This window comes from Tachypleus tridentatus, chromosome 13, assembly GCF_004210375.1.
Source record: "Tachypleus tridentatus isolate NWPU-2018 chromosome 13, ASM421037v1, whole genome shotgun sequence".
NCBI lineage: Eukaryota > Metazoa > Arthropoda > Merostomata > Xiphosura > Limulidae > Tachypleus > Tachypleus tridentatus.
This window is the reverse complement of record NC_134837.1, coordinates 197,657,067-197,673,542: the sequence shown is the minus strand read 5'-3', so window position 1 is coordinate 197,673,542 and position 16,476 is coordinate 197,657,067. Positions and strand designations below refer to the sequence as shown.

The 16,476-nt window shown below is 33.4% G+C and overlaps 1 protein-coding gene across 7 annotated transcripts in view; it reads left to right on the top strand.

Moving 5' to 3' along the window:
* The first annotated feature begins 256 nt into the window (after positions 1 to 256).
* NAT1 (N-acetyltransferase 1) overlaps positions 257 to 16,476 on the top strand; it is a 62,113-nt gene continuing 45,893 nt past the window's right edge. For 2 of the 7 annotated variants that reach the window (XM_076479540.1, XM_076479537.1), the window contains exons 1-3: positions 257 to 395; positions 13,893 to 14,032; positions 15,166 to 15,300. The gene's annotated coding sequence lies outside the window, so the exon portion shown is untranslated. Of the gene's footprint in view, positions 405 to 13,892; positions 14,033 to 15,165; positions 15,301 to 16,476 lie in introns of all 7 variants that reach the window. The other 5 variants (XM_076479541.1, XM_076479538.1, XM_076479534.1 and 2 more) reach the window with 4 other exon arrangements.

The following is a 16,476-nucleotide window of genomic DNA, read 5'->3' as shown; positions in this document are numbered from 1 at the left end:
ATAATTTTTTTTTACTTTCTTTAAACAAAAATAATCTTTCATGAATCAGCTGACACGAAACCTTTGCCTACTTTAAGCTATATTTTTCAGGCAATTTAATGAGCTAGCTCTCAAATAAAAAACAAACAAACAGTTGCAATAAATACCTTACAAACATACGCTTTTAAATATCATATAAATATTTCAAATAAGATGAAAGTATGATTTAGTTTGAATGGATTTGTTTTCTATAGAATAAAATACAATAAAAACTTTTTTCTTTCCAAGTTTTATGAAAGAGAGTGTATTTGATTGCGATTCTATTGCTGTCAAATGGAATTGTGGGTCGGTCGTGTACATTTTACGTCTAGCTTCCCGAAACAAAGCCGTGGTTGAGGGAGCTTATTGGTAAGAAGGTAAGAGAGGTATGAATGTGAGGTGCTTTATGTATCTTGATGTCAATTGATAATATTTGGTCAAGCTTTCTGTTTTATTTTTGGCAAAATATAATAATTACTATTTTTCGTAAATTAATAATACGATTGGATTAAATAATGTAAAGGAAAACGTAGTGAATAGTTTTTATGTACAATTATATCACTTACTGTATTTAGGCTTAAGCAACGTTACTCGTTAGTTACGCCGTTCGTAGCCATTTTGGAATGAGCTTCACATCTTAAACTACACTTACCAATTTAAGACATATTTACGTTTAAAATCTTAGAAATATAGTATAAGTAATTGTTTATTGCGGAATTGTATGCTTATAAAACATCTTTCACTATTTCTAATTCTACAGAGTCTGTATGGACTTTCATTTCAAACGAGGTGTTTACTGGCAAAAAAATTTGAGAAAGTAAATGGCAATGCTTAAAAACGGATGAAAAATAAGTTATTTTAATGAGTAACAGTATAGAGACATTTTTCTCGAAGTCAAACCATTGGAACAGTGTTCTGTTCCTTTTTTGTAGTAAAACAAATTTTATTTATACATTTTTTAGACATACTAATGAGAGAGTTAATTCGTACAGGTTACTAGGCCTCAGTTTGATTTATTTCAAATATTAGGTAGAGTTTTGATCAGTTACCTGAAAAAAACAAAAAACATTGGCTTTATGGAGTAGGTTCAGTGTAGCTGTAGTAATTAGTAGTAAATGGTTAAGTATATATGCCCTGTACTTATCCTATTCAAATGTGTGCAATGACTCGTAAAGTATTTCAAAAACCAAAATAATTTAAATGATACGTATTACTAGACTACTGTACATGCACTAAAAAAATGTACATGAAATGACTCACGAGAGTGGTCTAATTGTAAACATAGAACACACCATTTTTATTTTATAATAAATTAGATTGTAATGATGCAAGAAGCTGTTCTAGAAGTGATAAGTAAATTAGGCATGACTTTCAGGGTAATATAGTTTTAATTGCTTCTTCTCTCTCTTATTATACAACATGTTTTTGTGAATATGCTAACACGTTGTGGAAGGAGTTATGTTGCTATATTGTTAGTAATTAGTAACTGGCTTACTAAATACAATACTTTATATACTATAAATGGGTGTGAAATGACAAAAGTATGTAGTGATTTCCACTACCCTTCTGTTGCCTTGTATAAGTCATTCATAAATTCCTTTTTATTTCCTTTCAGAATGTCTTATAGAATGCCATGAGTTTCATCATATATAAATTATTTCAATTTATAACCAATTTCATGTAGAGTTGGTGGTTTGTTTGTGCACACATCCAGCATTACTAACTGGTACAAATATTGAAATGTTTTTGTAGATGCCTATAAAGATTAATATCTCAGTGTATTATTTAACATGGAGCTTCAAGTACTTCACACATCTTGTTTTGTTGTGAAAACAACCAAATCAAGTATTATTTTAGTATTTCTTGAAAGGAAATTGTAATGGCCTATTGTAGACAGATAAATCTGAATAGGATTGATGTACCTAGTAGAACTAGTTTCAGAGGAAGGTTGATTATAGAGACAACTCTGAATAGGACTGATGTATGTAGTAGAGCTAGCTTCAGAGGAAGGGTGATTATAAAGATAAATCTGATTAGGACTAATGTACTTAACTAAGACAAATCTGAATAGGACTGATGTCGTAGTAGAGGTGGTTTCAGTGGAAGGGTGATTACAGAGACAAATCTGAATAGGACTGATGTACCTATTAGAGCTGGTTTCAGAGGAATGTTGATCATAGAGACAAATCTGAATGGGGCTGGTGTACCAAGTTGAACTAGTTTCAGAGGAGGGATGATTATAGAAAGAAATTTGAATAGGGTGTGTATTCTGACATATCTAGTAGAACTGGGTTCAGGCAAAGGATAACTATACATTGTAGAACTGTGTTTAGAGGAAGGGTTATTGGTAATGAATGGATTTTTTAATAATTATTTTTATCTGAACACTCCTACATTTAAAAAATTGAGTAATGTAGTTTTTATTTTTTAATTGCTATAAAAAATTTAGACTTAAGTCTTCTCATGTAGACTATTTTGCATATTTGATTAAAAAAAAACTCAGTATAAGTTTAGACTTTAAGTTCAGCTATATTTTTAAGTATTAGTGGAACACGGGCTCATATAAATCACTGCCTGATATCTGTTTGATATCTATGTAGAACATTACAATTGAAAAATTACATGTTACTGTTTTTGTACATTACTAGTCTAGGCCAGTTGAAACTAAAGTATCGGTTATTAGTATCCACCAGTTGTGTGAGCTTGCCAAAAGGATCATTAGTGGGCTCAAAATAATGGGTTTCATAACAGACCTAACATGATCTTTAACAAACCTTTACAAAACTGGTTATCTGGGCATTACTGAGTTTTATTGTGATGGCAACCATCAAAGGTGAAGGATTAAAATAATGGAATTCACATTTCCCCTTAACTGTGCATATGTAAAAACATTGTTGCCATTCAGTTTTGAACAAGTTCCCTCTGTTGTTGTAATTATTATTTATATATTTAAAAAACATTAAATCAAATATAAGACTGTAGCAGAGAAGAAAATATGTGGAATTATTATACGTGTATAAATTTAAGTAAAACAAAATATATCTAAGTAATTGCTTCTTCAAATATAGTTGTTAATATCAAAAATTATAGTTTATAATCAAGTTTAATTGGACCTACCTTTGTTATATATAGCTAACATAATCTGTCACTGTGTAGTTAAAGCAGGTGTGGAACAGAAGAGGTTATAGTAGCTTGTCTTTGGAAGCTTGAAATGAGTAGTGTGCCATTTAGGTATATTTTAATAATAATTCTGTTAGCATGGGCTCAGTCCATGCTGAAACCTCATAACTATTTGTGTTTGTTATAGTTTTCATGCCATGACTTGAATGTGACAGATTATCAGTAAATGTGACAGTGCTTTTGTGCATAAAAATTCAGGTTTTTAAAAATGTCTCTTAAGGTTTTTTAAGTAGTTTTTCTTGTCTTTTTTCTTTTGACGTTTCTTATCTAACATAGAAAATAATTTTCATTCAAGATTAAAATTAGTTTTATGTATCAGAAAATTATAAATTCTCACATGTATAACCTTTCAGATGATTTAAAGAAGAAAATATTTTCTGTTATTTTTACTGTCAGGGTAAGGGTTGGGTAGATTTGACCAATTTCTAAACTGCCCCAAAAAATTAGGAAATAAATATAAATTATGCTTTTTTTCTTTTTAAGATGACTACAAATTATAACTTAAATGTAAGTGTTTAATGTAAATAGCTTAAATGCCATAACATTGTTATATTGATCTTTCAGGCATGGTTAGCTTAGATTAGAGGTTACAATGCCCTCATATTACTCTATCCAATAGTTTCAAGTTGACCTGTCTTGGTTGTGTTTTAGTGGGTTACCAGTTTATAATACAGTTGGATTTGAGTTGTAATATATTACACATGTATACAAGTTATTAATATTTGTAAATGACATATTTTTATTAAAACATAAAATAATAAATATATCAATCCCATCTCCTATTTATGATCTTTATACTAGTTTGCTGCTTCACATAGGTTGCTAAGCTTTATTAATTTTTGTACTTGGAAGATGTGAAACAAAATTGTTTAGATTTTATATGTACATTTGGAATAACCAAAAAAAATCAAACTACAATATTGATACTGTAGATTTCCATTATAAGTTATCAAGCATAAATGAGCCTAAAACAATGTGTAAATATCTAAATACTCAACTTATCAACTTGAAGTCATATCAAAAAACAAGTTTCTTGAAAATGGTTAAGAAAGCCACTAGAAGAACATTCCGAAATTTCAATTGGTTATTCACGTATTTTAGACAGCAGTAATTATTTAAGAGGAAGTGTTTCCCAAAATGGGAAGAGTTAGGCAGAGCTACTGTGTTTGATCCAGAACATGAGTGATATCTCTGCAAATAGAAAATGTTTTTTATTTTATATTCTAGCTTGTCAATGTTGGTAATTTGAATTCTTAATTTTTAGGAAACTAGATTTTGTATTTGGACATCACAAATGTCTAATTTCAACCAGTGTTGAATTCAACATATGTGATGCACAAAAATCATTTAGGTGGTTTTTTATTATTTGAATTAAGAAATTAACTAATGTATAATACTAAAATTTGTATTATTTACAGTTTGATACTAAACTTAGTGACATAGATTAATAAAATAGTAGTTGCATAAAACTTTGAAAAGGAGATAATGTGCCCTTTGACCTGCAACTTGTGTGGAAAGGGTTAGAGAGACCAAAAAGTAAAATGGTTGTACATTGCATAATATAGTTACAGGTGCAGTATGGTAATATTGTTAAACCCATATCAAAGCATCTAACTGGTTCTAGGATATTTCTTTAATAACGTGACTTAATACTGGTCTCTCTAATAAAAATAAGTTATTATTGTAGCCCTGATGCACTCTGTTTGTACATCTGTATAATTTACAGTAATATGTGGTATTTTATATATATATAATTATCACTTTCTCATTGTTTTTAAAACTTGATAAATAAAAGCTGTTTAAATATTTAATACATTGAACAGAATGTACCACCCACTCGTAGTTTACATCGTTGGGGCCTTAAGTGTTACAACTAGCCAGTGAAGGAACACGAATAAATATGACTCGTTTTTCTATACTAGACGAATGAGTGAAAACCTAATTTTTTTTATATATTCTTTAAGTACCCTAAATTTGAAATCAAACAACATAGAAATTAGAATATCTTATTTTGTAAAACTAAATTTTTGATGGCTATAACTTTATCTTAGAAAGTTTGAAAACCACAAGGGAATAAATAAGAATAAAACCATAAAGTGTATTCATATAATATTACTGTGTTAAGTAGCAACAGTATTTGATTTTTCCACACTAGTTACAGTAGTGTTTCATTTTTAAAATGGTATGGGACTAGTTAACTTTTTAAAAGTTAGCTGTATACAGGGTCATAATTATAAATAATGATGTAACTACATTTTTAGTATATTTTACCTGAAAAAAAACAATTACCACTATAATGATATTTTGGATTAATTCTACACTAAATACATAATTTAACATTATCTTTCGTAAATTATGAGATCAGTCAGCTTGCTATCCAGAGGTTTTTATAAGCTTGTATTTTTATTTTACAAATTTGATTGCTATCAAAATAAAGTTAATATCATGCATTTCATATTTTAAAATTAGTTACAATAATCTATAATGTGGAAAAAACAGGATTCCTGTTTTGAAAATATTTGTAAAAAGTCATAACATAGTTATATTGATTGCATTTTCATTTATTTGAGACTTCAGTGGTTTGAGAACATTTCTCAGGAGAATTCTGACTTCTGTGTAATGAAAAATCAGTTTTATAATGAGTGTGGTATGAGACTTGCAGACGTCTTAAGCAACACTAACTCTGATAAACAAATATCCTCTTTGGTGTGGATTCTTGTACATGGTGAGGGGACCTCCCAGGGAAGGTTCTGTTCTTTCAGTTTACCTCCTCTGGTATTTAAACATCCACCCATGTGTTTGCTGTGTGTGATGACCCGTGAAAAGTGAGGAGAGGATCCTGGTGGTTGAGGGGTCCAACCCCAACATACCACTTTGGCCTTAAATTCCTGTAGATGGGCAGCCTTAGGGTGTGGATCCCCTAGGGTCAGTTGGCTGGTTCACTTGGGCTTGGGTCAACCAAGTACCAGTGTCGGATGTTCTCAACAGGTGTTGTGAACATTTTACTTGATGCTGGTGTTTGGGTAAAGTGCTCGTGAAACCCTGGCATTGCTGCAGTGTCCTTGTTGGCATTATAGTGCATCTTCTCATCAGGCTCCATGGTGGGTGGGGTCAGTTGGCACTGAAATATTCTTTTTTCATTATGGATCCTCCAAATATAAAACTTAAATAAAATAGTGAAAAACAGTCCATAGGTAAGCTACCACATCTTGAAGATTCTGAGCAGCAATCTTCAACATCTCTAACACCTGTACCTCATTTTCCTATATTACATTCTCTTTCAGACAAACCTTTAGAGCAGATGTCTCTCTTTTTCATTCAGAAGGGACAAGAGAGACATGCTGGCTCTCCAAAGTCAGTAAAGAAGCCTTGCTCTGGTGACATGTTGGTGGAAACATTCACATCTCAACACAGTGAACTCCTCTTGCATTCAAAGGCAATTGGAGACATATCTATTGAGGTTATGCTTTGAGCTATGTTGAATTCGTCATGAAGAGTTATTGTTAAAAGGGTTTTTTTAGAACATCCCCAAGTCAGAGATTCTTGCTGGTTTCTCTACAAGGAGTGTCTGCAGTGAAGCATATCTCCACTTGCAAAGATAGAATTATGATACAGACCAGTGCCCACATTTTGACATTTACATCACCATGTCCACCTGCCACCATCAAGGCAGGCTATCATAATTGCAGGGTGTAGCCATACATTCCAAACCCTTTGAGATGTTTTCAGTGCCATCGATTCGGTCACTAGAAGACATCTTGTTGTGGTTCCTTGATGTGTGCTCGTTGCAGTGGCAAGGACCATGATGCCAGTGAGTTTGAAACAGACCCTCATTGCGTTAATTGCAATGGCTCTTGCCCATCCTACTTTCATTCTTGTCCTAAATGGTTGGAAGAAAAAAAAAAGGTGCAGCATTTGAAGAGAATTCAAAACATTACTTACCCCTGAAGCTTGAAAGTTGCTGTCCACCACTTCATCTCAGATGTATGCTGCTGTACTTTGTTTCACCACTACAGTGGGAGAGCAGACAGATCTCTCTGTGCCTCCAAAAGAATTGTTCTCAAACCAGATGAAAACTTTTGACCTCCATGGTTAAAAAAGTTGGTGAATCAAAGTTAACACCCAACTCTGTCCCTTACATACATTCCAGCAAACCTCAAGATCCTCTTCCTTTGGTTCTGGGTATGGGCATTTCTTCAGATACATCTTCTCCCACCCCAAGATGCAAAATGATCATTCATTTACATCCTCAGTCACTGGAATCCTCTTCCAACAACAAAGACCTGCCCAATTGACCCAGGACAGGATCCTTGGAGGTTGACAGACTTCCCATGAATAAAGACAATAAAGAAAAAAGATGTCATAAACAGAAGGGCTGTCCACCCAATTTGCCTACACATTAATAAAAATGGCTACCTTGATACAATGGAACTGTTGAGGTTTGTTATAATCTGGATAGCATCAAAGCATTGATTGTTTCCTTCCATCCTGTATGTCTTTCCTTGCAGGAAACATTTCTGAAACCTGCCAATACAGTCATCTTTTGGCAGTTTTCTTTGTACAGAAATGACAGACTGTGTGATGGATGAATGCATGGAGGGGTGACACCTTGTCTTTGCCACTCGACACACCCTTGGAGGCTATAGCCGTCCATGTTTCCTTGGGTCATACCATCACTGTTTTTCTTTCTACCTGTTGCCTGGAGAGACCTACGATCAATCAGCCCTTGATGCTCTCATAAAACAGTTGTTGTCTCCCTTTTTAATCCTGGGGGACTTTAATGGACATCATCTCCTCGGGGGCAGTGCTGATACTGATGGGAGGGGTTACTCTATAGAGCAAATGCTCTCTGATCACTACCTTTCTCCTTTCAGTACTGGTTCATATACTTATTTTTACGCACCTAGTCAGTTCTTTACAGCTATCGATCTCTCAGTTTGCTCCCCTTTGCTATTCTCTCACTTTTCATGGAGGATTGACAATAATCCATGATGCACTGATCATTTTCTTATAATTTTTGGAGAGACTGGCCGTGGTCAATGATGCCCCACCTACATACCCCTGTGGAAGTTGGGTCAAGCCAACTGGCCTTCAAGTACTGCTCTCGCAGAACTTTATCCTGCTATCAATAGATGACTGTGTGGCAGCAGTAGTTGATTGTATTATATAGGCAGCTGCTCAATGTATTCCTAAAGCCTCGACATGTTTTTCACGATATCCTCATCCTTGATGGAATCCTGCCTGCCACATGGCATGGAAGGCTCAAAAATGGGCCCGAGATACTTTTCATAGGTATTCCACACTCTCGCATCTCATCGCTTTACAGTAGGCCTGTGCACATGTTTGGTGGGTAAGACGTCAAAGCCGGAAGGATTCTTGGATTAAGTTCACAACCAGCTTATCTTCTACCACCAGTTCCAAAGTCACATGGGACAAGATTTGAAAGGTCATTGGGCAATATAATTCTGACCTCCCCCTCGATCTTGCTCTCTGATGGCCAGGAAGTAGCTGATACTCTAGGTGAAAGCTTTTGCTAGGTATCTAGCACTTCTGCTTCATCCTCCACCTTCCTAACCATCAAGACTTCGGCAGAGCGATCACCTCTTTCTTTTCAAGCTTATTGTCTTTTTACACTGGTGGAACTCAAACTGGCCCTTCATTGGTCTGGTAGTACATTGGTCAGACCTGATGATGTACACTACAAAATGTGCACCATCTATCTCCTGCTTCTCTTTTAACTGGATCTGGCAGGAGAATATTTTTCCTGATGCCTGGTGCCAGATTGTTGTCCTACCTTTCTATAAACCTGGTGTTGGAGATGGTAGTGTCAGACAGTTGCCTTCTCTCTTGTCAGGAGTTCAAACTAGTGATAGTGACAGACAGCTTTAAAATATCAAAGATGGGGTGAGCAGGTTTAATAGCAGTGTAAATTGAACCCAATCTCCAAATTATGTAGTTTCATGCATAATGCCAAACAAACATAATTGCAATATACTGATACAAAATAGCTTTTTGTGATTGGTACTGCTCTCTATTGGTGCATATTATCAACCTGTGCCACAAGCCTTCCATCTTCAGCTTATGGCAAATGACCATGCAGCAGCCTTCCACTAGTAGGAGCATGACACAATCCCCCTAGCAATCAGCAAACTCTTGTCATTTGCATTCAGCCTCTTCTTGATTTGCATTAGTACTGTACAGATGTGTTATGTGCTTGCAGCTTTGTTAATGTCTTTCTTTATTACTACAGACTTAGCTTTTCTCTGCTATTTATTTAAATTTTTATGTTTTGGAATTGTTTTGGCTAGTATATTGTGGATCCCACTTTGTGGCAAGTAGTGCCTGGCTAGGATTTTTTTTTTTTTTGAGAATCTACTCTGTCCATCATGTGATTATGCTCGAAGTCATATACGTGACAGTCCTTCTTACCACCGAACTGATGTGTAATTCCAGATGCTACAAGGTATTAGGTATGTGTCTTCATTCTATTGTTATCTGTCCCTAAACTATTACATTGCAGGTTTGGGTTATGCATACCAGTGGTGGGATGTTAGTAATTTTCTCTAGTTGTTTTTGTTTTATAAATATGTTTATCATGGACTGTACACTCATGGGTTAACGTGGGAAAGAGTGCAATAGGTGACCATGACATCCTATTTTGAGAAGTAGAACCACCAAGTCAACAGTCATTCAGTCAAAGCCTGGAAGTATCTGGATCTGTATATCAGGTCTACAGTAGGACGACTGAATGCCACAGAGCCGAGATGAGAAGCACTCTCTTTGTTGTAGTCCTCTAGTCTATCCAGTATGTTTTTCCCTGTTGTGGAAAATGGGAGTCCTAATCAGTATACCTTGTCAGTAGGGTACATCTACATCTGTCCTCCTGAGTGGTGAATTGTACTACATAGTTAAGAATACAGTGATGATGTTCTGCAGGTATCAAAATAATGTAGCAATTCCAACTATGACCCTGATGTTCCATTCCAGATGCCACTGGGTTTTGGTTGTAGCACTGCTGTATTCCTGTCTGTGTATCTGACAAACCACTTTTTTAACTTGATATTCCTCCTTCCTACCATCTTCCAGAGTACATTTCTAGTGGGTCTAGTTGTTTTTCTTTTCTTTGAAATGCACCAGTCATGATTATAATTGTTAGTGATGGTATGGTATGCTTTCTACTGTAGGCCTCTTGTACAGTTCCGAATGCTGTGAGGTTTTGGTTGAATATGTATCTATAATTACAGTTTGCCCCTCAGACTGAGATGTTTTTCCTACTTACCATCCTTTAGATGTACTTTTCCACTGGGTCCAGTATTAGTTGAAGATGATTCAGTTTAACTAAGTCCTTATGTGGGGTGGCTGATGCCCCTCTTCCTATTGTAGACTGGATGGCAAATGCCCACTGCCACAGAGTTTGCAGTTTTTACCATCTGCTGAAGGTCAGGTCCCAGCAGATCTGGTGTTGGTTATAGCTGGATGTAGTACATTTTTCTGCTTGTACACAGTTAGGTATCCTCCTCCTATTGCAGACTAGAAGTACTATATCCATTGCTACCAGGTATTGAAAGTTGAAAGTACAAGTAAAGTGAAAGATAGAAAGACAAAATCCAGTCAGCCCAGTACTTCACTCACCTAATCTATTTTTGTAACATGTAAAAGGAAACAAAGCATTTTTTTTCTAGGCTTTATTGGAATAATTGCAAACAGTAAATAATCAGAAATATTTTGTTAGTTTAACTATTTTCACAACTTTTGTTTTTTATCCAAATTTTAGTTAATTCATTCACTGCTGCTGGGACATATATATCCCTGTGCTGTGTAGATACAGGACGCAACTGTAGTGAAATGATTAGTAGATTGTTGGAATAACCAAAATAATTAATAATTGAAATTAATTGTGATTAGTTGACTAATTGGTTTACTGAACACTAATCACTGATCGTATATAGGTGATCAGTTAACATTTCCAGTTTAGCATCTGAGCTGTTGCTTTTTTTACTTACAGTAATAATATTGATAATTGCAAAGCTAGCTTATTTGTAGAATTAAACAGGTATTCAAACTGTATTGAGGATATTGAGATATTTCAGAATAACTTGGAATACTTGGTGTAAGTTTGGCAAGTTACTTTTAATTATAGTAAGCGAAAATTTATATGTTTTTAGGAATTTATTATTAAGAGGTATTAATGCTGTATGTATTCAGTTGGATCATATGTTTGTGGATGAAAATTTATATAACAGTGTGATGAAGGAAAGGGGATTTTGTGTAGTGGCAGACAAATCATTTCAAGCTACTTATGAAGTACTTTGCTAGAAGTAGTAAATTTAACAGTTGTAGGGAGTGCTTATGGACTTACTGTTTACAAGTTGGGAAAGGTAATTATCTATATAAATCACTACTTAGGACTCACTTGGAATACTATGTATAGTTTTTGTTTTACCTAAGAGCAGATATTGACTTGTCAGAAAAGGTTTGGAGGGATATTACTGTAATGACTGTAGAGGTCGATTAAGGTCTCCTAACTTCATTTAGCTTGAGAGAGGAAAGAAATTATCATAGTGAAGTTTACAAGGGTATCCTAGAGAGTGGTGGTTAAAGGCCTCTTATTTCTTCATGTTGTGTTCTGACGATAGCAGGATGAGAGAACACAAATTTTGAATTCTAGAAAGATATACCAGGCTCCACTAATGAAACTAACAAGGTGATTGACATAAGGAGTGAGTTGTTGTCAGTAGTGTTGGAGGCCAGTGCTTTTGTAGAATTCATGAAAGCATTTCCTGACTTCATTATTGATAAAGAATGGGTTTTAAGGGTGAATGTGCAAGAAGTATTTGAAAAGTTAGATGGTACCTTTTATATTTGTTGTAAATTACAAAGTTAGAAAATTACTGTTTAAAAATGTATCTCAGAATGGTTGGTATGGTTATTGTAACTTTTATTGGTAAGCAGGGAACAGTATTTTAACCTTCCTAGGTCATCTTCAGGTTAAGAGAGTTTGATATAAGTTAACACTTTTGACAATTTTTAAAAGTTGATGTTTTAAGTTAGTAATTGTTAAAATGAAAGATAAAAATAATTCTGCCTAAAACATATTTTGTTACATATCAGTTTATAAAATAAGTAACATAAACTGTTTTTATTTTTATTCATAATGCATTATAGTGGCATTGAACATAAGCTATTTTTCCAGAAATAATTGTTTTGACAGTTAAATGAACAAAAGCCATGTTTTATGGAACTGATTTTTTACATACTTAAGTTAAATTTCTGATTCATTCATCAATTAAAAATATTACTACATCTGAAGTTTTTGAAGGATTGATTGATTACATTTAAGTAGTATTCTTGAATTTGAAATTTTTTTTTTGTAGCCAATTTTAGCAGTGATTGAGGAGATTCCTTTTGCTGATAATTCTTTAGACTTGTAACTTAAGTTTTGCAATTGGTGCACTGGAAAGACTGAATTAAGATGTATTTCTATAATAGTCAGGAGAAGAATTAGCTGTTTAGATAACACCCTGACTTCTAGTGTGATCCCAGTAACCTGGGTTTTGAAACCCAAGCAAGATGTAGTTTTTAATACTTTGATTCATTAAATTGGTGACCAGCCATTAGTGGTCATTTTGTCATCCATGGGCCATCTTTGTTCAGTTACTGGTTGTGCTTATTGTATTGTACTTGTTTTATCAGCCAGAATATTTTATTAATTGACAGCCAGATATGTTGGATTTTATTATGCCATGTAGGTTTGAAGTTATTATTAAATGGAAAAGATTGTTAAAGTGTAACTTACTTGCTTGGGACTGGGTTCTCTTACTTTGTAGGAAGAGCACTGGTCTCTCAGATGTATGATTGTGTACCAAGTAATTTACCTTTACATACACTAATATAAAACTTCGTTACCCTTAAGCTTATTTCATTATTTTAAAATTTAATTATTTGTTTTTCTAAAAGCAGAATTACTGCTGCACATGTTCAACAATATTATGTTTAAATAGTTTTGCTATAAAAGTAAATGCTGAAGAAATTTAATTTTTACTGGTTGAACCTGTAATGAACCAACAATTAAACTTTGTCCCTCTGCCAAGAAAAAACAAACAAAATATAACTCATGCTGGCTGTCTTTATTCAGTAAACTGTAAGTCATAGCAGTACACTTGAATAATGTAACAAGTCACAAACCAAGCTAATATTCAGTAAACTAACATCAACATACTAAATATTTCTAAACTTTGAACGTTAGATTATAACTCCTTCATAACAGTGAAAGTCTGAGTAATAAACCTAGGATTTCTGTATACTTCCTTACTCTTTCTTTGCAAAAATAGGAATTGTAGTAGCATTGAACCTAAACTTCTGTTGAAAGGTTTTCTAGTATAATATTCTAGTTATTTTGTTATTGATTTTCACTAAATGCAGGTTGGTATAATTTTTTGTCATTAATGTCAAACTGTAACATGTAAAATGTAACATTCTAAACCACTAGGCATGGGTATAGGAGAACTGAAATGTGGTCAAGAAAACACCTTTTAAAACCTATTTTAATTTTTAGATTTTGTCAAAATCAGCACTTGAAATATCTTGTCAGGAGACAGCAGTGCAAGTAATGTAGTGAAAAACAGTAAGATTTTCTCAGACTTGCACTGCTATTATTTAAGTAAATTTTTGAAATTTGACCTTTCTGTTTTTAGGAATGTTATAAGAAGATTGGCTGGTACATTTGGACACAAAATACAGGTTTTTACAGTTTGTTACTTTTGAAGGTGATTACAAGCGTAACAACGGACAGCCATAGAGGGCCAGGGGGTGCATCTCAGTGCTCGGGAGGAAGGTAAGATAGTTCATCTTTGAAAGAGCTGTGCTTTTTTGTTAAAAGTGGTTATTTATTTTTAAAATATTGACTGGAAAATTTATCTCTATACCATGATTAATGAATATAGACTTACCCATAAATAAGTATTATAAATTGACCCTTTGGTAAATGTACTAAATGTTTTGGTTGAAGCCTGCAATAAACCTGGTTCTAAAATTTTGTTGTAGAGTGCTTGTGAAAGATTTCAAAATCTACCATGTTCTAGGTTTCATATTATGTTTTTAATAGTATTGAATTTGGAATATTATTGAAATGAGTGTATGGAAGGGACTATTTCTAAAAAAAATGGAAAGAAGTGAACAGGGCCACTGCTTGATTCAGAACACAAGCCATATCTCAGCAAAATAAAAAGATATGATGTTCTTATGTTATACCTAGTCAATATTGGTAATTTGAGTTCCTAATTTGTACAAAACTATAACTTGGTATTTTGAAATCACAAACATCTAATTTTTAGCCAGTGCTGCATTCAACATACCAAGTGACTTACAAAAATAGATATTAAGATGTGTTCTTTTAATATATATTTTTACATTAAGAAATTAACTTGTATCTAATACTAAAGTTTAAATTATAATCTAAACTTTAAACTTTGATAACATACTTATTGACAGACATTCATTAAATAGTATTTCGGTAAAATTTTGAATGCAGGTGAACAACTTTTACACCATAGCTAAAGGGTCAGTTGAAGTTTTTGTTTGAATGCTACTTGATCACTTGTTTAAGAAGATATTAGATTGATATAAAAGGCCAACATAATTTTATTTGGTTAATTACATCTAAACTGTGAAAATATTAAAAGATGTACATTTGGTTTTCTTTCAAGAAGGTGAACTTAAGCTGTCTGTATGTGTAATTTCTTCAAAGATCATCAATAACTTGCAGCAGTAAATCAATTTTACTGTTATTACAAACTGTTGTTCCCTTGTTTCATAGTGGCAGTCTTCAGGTTATCCATTGCTAGGTTTTAAAACAAGTTGAGTCTATTGGCCAGAAAAATGTAAAACCATTCAATGTCTCTCTTACTTGAAATTTGTGAAAATTGAACTGTGCAGAAAAGGGTTCTTAAAAAGTTTTATAATTCACAGGGACGAACCCCCCCGTCCATCAACCACAAGCGTAGGCGCCAGTGCCATTCGCCGATGGGTACCTCCAAGCAGCATTAAACGAGATGCAATCACCCCTGAAGAAAGAAATGACCTCGTTTTCCGCAGAGTTCGTGGGTAATTGTTATATTTTACCATGTTTTATCAGGTGTGATGAAAAATGTATTTGCGTGTTAAACTTGTTTTAAGTCAAGGTATGTAGCAGTCAGTACCTTAATTACTTGTTTTAAAACAATTATTCAAGTAGAATTTTTTTATTTATGATGTTCATGTTACTGTACACTGATATTTCGTTACTCAATGGTTTGATAATTTTTAGATTGCGTAGATTTTTCATAAAACATTAATATCAATATATTAGCCCTAGATTAATTCTAGCTATTTAAGAATAATAGCAGTTTTTTTATGCTCATGAGGTGTAAATCACCTTCATTTCCAACTTCTGAATTTTGATTGTTCTGAACATTAAATCAAACTTTTAGAAGCTGTTAAATTTATTTGTAACATCTCTTATTTACTAATTTGTTTCTTCAGACACGAACCTTTTTATAGATTGTTACTGACAAACAGCTTACTTATTTTATAAATTGTTCTTTTCTCCTCTGAAAATATTATAATGATGCCTAATTCTAATACATTGTAAGGCTAGTCCGAACCATATTTGTGCTCTGATGAGCTGATGGAAAATGACAACAATGCCTTGCCACTTCACATGAGTGTACTGTGAAGCTCTGCAAGCTGATCAATTTGAAGGCTATAATAGTTTTTTTTTTTTTACCTGAGTGGTAACGTTATAATGAGTAATGTATGTTGAATTTCATAGTTTTTGGAAATAAGAGGGGATACCTAGAGAGCAATTGTCAATTCTTACATTAGGGAAAATTTAGTTGTTTTTTTTTAATTGTATTTTAAATTTAATGGCTTAAAACTTGTATAATATTAAAATAGATTACTAACTATGTACTTTGTCAAGTTTATTCATATATAGTAAGTTTATTTAAATTTTTTATGTAACTCCCAAAAACATTGACACATCCGGAAAAGAGATTAAATCTTACCTACGGGATGCACACACAATCTGTTAGCTTCAAGTTCTGACACCATTTTAATATGTGTTGAATAGTGAACATCTGTTAATCTTGAGTGTAAGCAAACATTTTATAAAAGTTTTCTCTAGAAGCATTGCTGACCACTGAAAACTCATTTAACAGCTTCCCTAATATAACTAAGGTAGCTGACAATTTATCAGTATTAAAATTGCCTTGAAATGCTGATGGGCAGTGAATTCATAGT